This window comes from Pongo abelii, chromosome 21 (assembly GCF_028885655.2).
Source record: "Pongo abelii isolate AG06213 chromosome 21, NHGRI_mPonAbe1-v2.0_pri, whole genome shotgun sequence".
NCBI lineage: Eukaryota > Metazoa > Chordata > Mammalia > Primates > Hominidae > Pongo > Pongo abelii.
This window is the reverse complement of record NC_072006.2, coordinates 34,820,810-34,828,663: the sequence shown is the minus strand read 5'-3', so window position 1 is coordinate 34,828,663 and position 7,854 is coordinate 34,820,810.

The window sequence follows — 7,854 nt, the reverse complement described above, 5'->3', positions numbered from 1 at the left end:
ACACACACACACACACACACAAAAAGAGTGCTCCTTTCACCGTTTTAGGAACTCCTACACATCCATCAAAACCCGGCCTAAAGGCCCTCTCCTCAATGGAACCTTTTCCAGCCTTCCACTTCTTGGGGTTCCCACAGCCCTTTACATGTCTCTATTCTGGTTGGCTCACCTGCTACTCTCCCCTGATGGCCAGTGAGCTCCTGGAGGACAGGGATGGGTCTGGCTCATCTCTTTAACCGCCATGCTTAACCCAGAGCCTGGTAAATGGTGGGTGCTCTATAAGCTCATGCCCATTCACTCACCTTTACAGCTCCAGTGTCTGGCTGACAGTGGGTGCTCAGTACATGTGGTTGGACAGATCAGTGAGTGAATATTTGATGGAAGGGTGAATAATGACATCAAGGCTCCGTTCCAATGACAGCACAATCCCAGTGCTGAGAAAACAATTCACAGCCCTGGATTCATATCATGGAATTCTGATTCCTAGGCCCCTTTGTTCCTAGAGCTATCCGATGATGCTGAAGAAGAGTCCCTGGGCATCATCTGTTCCAGCTGTGTGACCTTGGGCAAGTTGTTTAACCACCTTGTGCCCCAAGATTCTCTCATCTGCATAAAGATAAGAAATAGCTACACCTTCCTCATGGGGTAGTTACAAGGATGAAATTTGATCATATGTGCCAAGCACTTAACAAAACACCTGAACGGCACTGGCATGTCAGCTATGCCAATGACTCTATTTATACCTGACTTTTTACTTTGAAATAATTTCAGACTTACAGAAAGTTTGCAACAATAGTACAAAGAATTCCTACATACCCATCACCCAGATTCCTTAAATGTTAACATTTTGCATTCTTTGCTTTTCCATTCTCTCTCTGCATATATTTTTGTCCAGTGTCTGAATTGTTGGAAATAAGTTGCAGACATGTTGACTCTTTACCTCTAAGTTAATTATCCCATGTATGTTTCTAAAAACTAGAATATTCTCTTACAAAATCGCAGGACAGATAGAAAAATCAGGACACTGATACAATGCTATTATCTATCTTATAGACCTATTGAAATTTTGTCAGTTCTACTAATGTCCTTTGTAGCAAATAAACAAAAAGAATTCTATCCCCCCACCCCACCCACTCAGTAACCAGTCCAGGACACATGTTGTATTTAATGTTCATGTCTCTTTAGTCTTCTTTTTAGTCTTATCTGAAGCAGTTTCTTTTTTTTGAGACAGAGTCTTGCTCTGTTGCCCAGGCTGGAGTGCAGTGGTGCCATCTCGGCTCACTGCAACCTCTGTCTCCCAGGTTGAAGCCATTCTCCTGCCTCAATCTCCTGAGTAGCAGGGATTACAGGCACCTGCCACCATGCTCAGCTAATTTTTGTATTTTTTTAGTTTTACCACGTTGACCAGGTTGGTCTCGAATTCCTGACCTCAAGTGATCCACCTGCCTCGGCCTCCCAAAGTGCTGGGATTACAGACGGGAGCCACCGTACCCAGCCTGGAACAGTTTCTTTGGCTTTTATGACTGACATTATTTGAAGAGTTTAGGCCACTTTTTTGTTTTTGTTTTTGTTTTGTTTTGGTTTGGTTTTTGGAGATGGAGTTTCACTCTTGTTGCCCAGGCTGGAGTGCAATGGCACGATCTCGTCTCACTGCAACCTCCGCCTCCTGGGTTCAAGCGATTCTCCTGCCTCAGCCTCCTGAGTAGCTAGGATTACAGGTGCTCGCCACCATGCCTGGCTAATTTTTTGTATTTTTAGTAGAGACAGGGTTTCACTATGTTGGCCAGGCTGGTCTCGAACTCCTGATCTCAGGTGATGCACCTGCCTTGGCCTCCCAAAGTGCTGGGATTACAGGTGTAAGCCACCGTGCCCGGCCTGGAACAGTTTCTTTGACTTTTATGATCAACATTATTTGAAAAGTTTAGGCCAGTTGTTTTGCAGATTGTCCCTCTGTTTGGATTTTTGTGTTATTTCTTTATGCTTGGATTCAGATCAGGCACTTATGGCAAGAACACCGCATCAGTGAGGCTTTGTCCTTCAAAGTGCGTCCCATCAGGGGGCCCGTGATGCCAACTTGCCCCACTATTAGCAATGTTCACTGTGATCGCTTGGTGAAGGTGGTGTCTGCCAGTTTTCCCTATTGTAAAGTTACCATTTTTCTCTTTGTAATTAACAAATACCTTATAGGAAGATACACTGATACTATGTAAATATTCTATTTCTCTTTACATTTCTTGCCCATGTATTTCCTAGCAGGATGATCTATTTTGCAATAGATGCAATTATTATTTGATAAAGGAATACACAAACATGGACCAATATTCCAACAGTATAAAAGAGTGTAAGGCAAGTCTCCTACCCACTCCATCCCCAGCCACCGGGATCCTCTCCCCAAGCCATCCCCAGTCTCACTGTTTCTTGTGTCCTTCCAGAAATGTTCTATGCATAGACAAGCGAATCCACTCATCCATCTTCTTCTCGAGGTATGTGCATGCAGAAGGTAGCTAAATAGACACATGATCTGCGTCTTGCTTTATTTCATTTAACATTTTGGAGACCATTTCATATTTGAACACAAAGAGAGATCTCTTGCTGATTTTAGAAACTTATGTCCACCTGAGATGCAACCCCAGGGTAGTCAACCTCTTTCAGGTTCACAAAAAAGGAAGCTGAGGCTCAGAGTGGGGAAGGGACAGGACCCAACGTCAGAGGCAAAACAGACTTGGAAACCAGCCTGGAACCCCTGAATAAGAGAGTTGACAGGTCTTACTGTTGGGGAACCAGTCCTTCCAAGGGCCTTTTCAACAAAATGCCAGACCCAGGCTCATGTTCCCGTTCTCAGCCTGGCTTCTCCCTGCTTCCCCCCCTCCCCTGGGTCCCTTCTTAACTCTCGTTAGGGACTCCCCTCCAGCTCCCTGCTGGGCCAGGCCTTGGGAGCCCCATTGATCCTCTGACAGCCCAAGACAGATTGGTGGGGAGTGTGTATTCAGGTGCAGGCACCAGCACATGGAGGCCAGATGAGAATGGGGTGGAGGGGGTCAGGGGCCTGCTGGGGTGGGGGGATTGAGGATTGAGGAAGGCCAGGATAGAGCATCCCACAGACACCTGCCTCCCCTCTTTCTCCCCCACCAATTCCCGCCCTTCTTGGGGCTTCTGTTCCTCCCGCCTCCTCTTGCCAGGCGTGGGCAGGCCAGAGGGGCTGGGGCAGGGCCTGGGAGGCCTGGGGGTATAGCAGAGAGAAGTCGGGATGTGCAGTGAGCCTTGCTTGGTTTGATCTCAGCTCAGGCCCTCTTGTGAGACTCAGGCAGGTGACATCTCTCGAGCCTCCGTCTCCTCGGGGCAATAAGAAGGAAATAAACTTCATACAGCATCCAGCAGACAGTGAGGCATGGCCAGTAAAGGTTTCCATGTCCCTTCATTGGCCTCTTAAGGCTCCCACCGCGTGGTTCCTGTCTGATTATGGAAGCCCCCAAGCCAAGGCGGCCCCTCGGCTGTGCCTGTGGAAAGTTTTCCCTTCACCTGCCCAGACCAGGCAGATGTGGCCTCCAGAATGGGGGGGTCAGCCTAGATTGCCTGTGACAACTCTGAAAGGCCTTAGGAGGCACAGCATCTCAAGTGCACACCCAAGTATGGCGTGATCTGCAAGAGGAATAGGGGCTGGGGGAGACATAGGCTGTGAAGATGAATCAGGCTGGAGCAGGGTGGAAGTGGGCTCAGGGAGATGGAGCAGGAGGGGTTGGTCAGGGAAGAGGAAGCTCAAGGGAGGAGATATAAGCGCAGAGAGTGAAATAGACAGGGACCCAGCAGCAAGTGGGCTCAGAGCGGGGCTGTGGTGCAGACAGAATGAGACTCAGATGGGGGTTATAGACTCAGAGAGAGGGATGGGGACAAAAGGGGAGTGGGGGCTCAGGCAAGGGGATGAAGGCAGAGATGGGAAAATTGGGAGGGAGGGGAGCGTCCATTTTGGGAGGGAAGTGTCAGTTTTGAGCACACACAGTCCTCTGCAGCTTGAGGAGGAGGAAGGCTGGGTCTGTGGAGGGTGGGGAGCGGGTGGCACCAGAACAAAGCCCGGGGGTAGCAGCCTGGGCCCTGCAGCTCCTTCGCAGCTGACAGACCCTGAGCTAATTACCATTAATGAGCAGCTGGGCCCAGTTTCCCGGGATTTGCATTCACTGTGCTACTCAGCGCCACTGTGGATGGAATCCAGCGCCAGCCTTCTGGGGTGAGGGTGACTCAGGGAGCCGAGGTAAGATCGCTGGCTTCATGTAGAACTGAAGAAGGTGTGGCTTTACCTTTCCTGCAGATTAGGAGATGGCCGAGGTACAAATCGTGCCTGGAGGCAGGGCACTGGCATCATCCACCTGTCCTCAGCCAGGGCCGATGTAAGGGTCCTGGGGAAGGAACAGGTCTTGTGGCCCTCACAAATCCTCGGACATTTGGTTGCAAGGGCCCTTAGATTGTGCAGCAAGCTGTCCAGTGTGGAGTTGAGGGAATAGACCCCAGAGGGGCAATGTGCTGCTCAAACTCATACCAAGACAGCATTGCTCGTTAAGTGTGCCTGTGTCAGACGCTGTCCAAAGCACTTTGCTGAATCTTCACTACCAAAACCATGTGGTGGCTGTTATTAGCAATCCCATTTTACAGACGAGGAAACTGAGGCACAGAGCGGTCACACAGCCAGGGACCAGCAGGGCTGGCATTTGAGCCCAGTCCTCCTGACTGATCCCTGCTGGGCAATAGGGCTGAGGAGCTCTTAGACCTGGGTTTTCCCTTGTGATGGGGGCTAACAGTGCCTCTCTCCCCCTAATTCCACTCTCTGCAGGGATGCCGGTATGTTTGGTGCCCCTGGCAGGGTTGGGAGGTGAGACTTAAGTATAAATAAATAAACAGGGAGCAGATGGTTGTGGGGGGAGTGGTGGTGCTGGGAGGGGTAGGGCCAGGGCCTCCCACTTCTCCTTGGGAAAACATTTCTGGGCTGGAGCAAATGGATTCCAGACTCAGGACCTGGAAGCCCCTTCCCCAGGCCTGCCCTCCTGCCTGCTGGCCTCAGACCTGGCCCAGCCCTTGGGAGAAATGGTGGGCTGGGGTCCCGAGTCTTGGGTTCTGCCCATTCCTCATTTCTCTGTCTTCTTCCTGTGTAGCCTTGAGCAAGTCACTTTACCTTTCTGTGCCTCTATTTCCTCATCTGTCAAATAAGTGGAAGGAGAATGAACTTTATCAAGTTTCTGTTCAAGGGCCACCTCCTCTGGGAAGCCTTTCTTGATTGCTCCAGGCAACTTTTGTTAGAGCAACAGCCTAGAGTATCAAGGAGAACATAGGTATTTGTGTTTTTCATTTCACAACAATCCATTCAACAGATACTTTCTCAGGGTAACCTACGTGCCTGGCACAATGCCACACTCCAGGCTGACTCACAGTTTTTCTCTGTAGCTCCAGTGTTGGCCCAGAGTAGCCACTAATAAACATGTGTCATGTGCGTGAATGATGAGCGGGTGACTGAAAGGGAACATGACGAGCTGCCGTGTTTCCCAAACGTGGAACTTGCATCATGGGGGTGGGAGTAGGGAGTGGATAAAAGATGATACGGGTGAACAGCAACAAGTTATTAAATAACAATAAATCAACAGTGAAAAAGTTGTTCCTTTTTCATTACCTCCCAGTCCTTCTTACAGGCCAAGGAGAAAGTCTCTGATGATGCCAGGAACGTGTTTCTAGCACCTGTGGATCTCTCTTTCTCTCTCTCTCTCCCCCAACTCCCCCAAAGCCCACCCCAGGAAGGCTGGTCTTGGGCTCAGATCTTCTACAGACAACACTATCCATCTAGAATTTGAGAATGTTGTTTAGTTTCCATTTTATTCATTTTGGTCAGTTACCTTTTATTTGTGACAAGAGATTCTGATTTTTCCTTTGTTTGGACATGGCCAGTGGGAGTTGGAAGTGTTTGGCACTTTCTGATGAAGTGATCAGGACCAGGGTGGGGAAGAGGGCTCGACTGAAAAGGGGCACGAGAGCACTTGTGGGGTGATGGAAACGTTCTGTGTTTTGCTTGTGGTGGTAGTTACATGGCTGTGTACATTTTTCAAAATGCATTGCACGATAACACTTAAAATAGTTGCATTTTATTGTATGTAAATTATACCTCAAAGTTGATTTAAAAACACATATTGAGGGCTGGGAATGGTGGCTTACGCCTGCAATCCTAGCACTTTGGGAGGCCAAGGTGGGTGGATCACCTGATGTCAGGAGTTCGAGACCAGCCTGGCCCACTTAGCAAAACCCTATCTTTACTAAAAATACAAAAAAATTAGCCGGGCATGGTGGTGCATGCCTATAACCCTAGCTACTCAGGAGGCTGAGGCATGAGAATTCTTGAACCTGGGAGACAGAGGTTGCAGTGAGCTGAGATTGCGCTACTGCACCCCAGAGCGAGACTCTGTCTCAAAACAACCACCACCACCACCACCACATGTTGAGGATATTAAGTAAATAATAATACAGATGGCATGTAGGTGTGGCCAAAGTCGTGAAGGTTGCCCACCACACAGTAAACTTTGTAGTCAGTGAATAAATGGATAGATAGAAGATAGAATGGATGAATGCATGAATGGGTAAATGAGCAAGCGAGTGAATACCTATCTCATCCATTCTACACAGCCCGAACACAATGGGAGGTTGTCCTATCTCAACTTGCATAGCTCCTAGAATGGGGGAACTCACTACCTTATGACATAGCCCTTTCTACATCTGAACCACTAGGAGTGTGTAAAAGACGCTTTCTCATATTAAGTTTATCTTTCTGGAGATCCTGTGCTCTCTGGGGCCCCACAAACACATCCGCTTCCCTGTCTGGGGACAGCCCAAACACTTGCCCTCCCCAGGCTGCCCTTCTCTGGGCCCTTCTGCCCAGATGCTTGGCTGCTGTGCCCACCAGGTCCTGCTTGCACCTAGTGGGCGGCAGGACAAAGAACAAGCACACAGGCATACAAACACAATGATTCCATGCTATGAAGAAAATGCAGAGTGAGACTGTTGGGAAGAGCATGGCGGGGTATGGAGAGGCAAGGGGAGTCTCTCTAGGAAGGTAATATTTGAGCTGGGACCTGAAGAATGCAACAAAGCCAGAAGAACAAGAGAAAGGGCATTCCAGATAGAGGCAAGAGCAAGTGCAAGAGCCCTGAGGTCACAAAGCAATTGGAAACTAGGAAGCGGCCAGCCTGGCTGGACGGGGACATTTTGGGTATTGATGGTCAAGAGCCTGGAATTGTTTTCTAAATTTGATCTCCAAACACTTTTAAGCAAGAGGTGATATGATATGACATATTTTAGTAGACAATGAATATTTCCTAAATTAAAATTGAAGACCCTTCTAGTTCCAATAGTTCCATGCTTCCCAAAGTGACACTGAAATGACTTCAAGAGAGAACAGGCTGGGTGTGGTAGCTCACATCTGTAATCCCAACGCTTTGGGAGGCTGAGGCAGGAGGATTGCTTGAGGCCAGGAGTTCAAGACCAGCATGGGCAACATAGTGAGGTCCCCATCTCTACAGAAATAAAAATAAAAATAAAAAAATTAAGGCCGGGCATGGTGGCTCAAGCCTGTAATCCCAGTGCTTTGGAAGGCCGAGGTGGGTGGATCATGAGGTCAGGAGTTTGAGACCAGCCTGGCCAACATGGTGAAACCCCGTCTGTACTAAAAATACAAACAATTTAGCCGAGCTTGTTGGCGTGTGCCTGTAATCCCAGCTACTTAGGAGGCTGAGGCAGGAGAATCACTTGAACCTGAAAGGTGGAGGTTGCAGTGAGCCGAGATCACACCACTGCACTCCAGCCTGGGCAACAGAATGAGACTCTGTT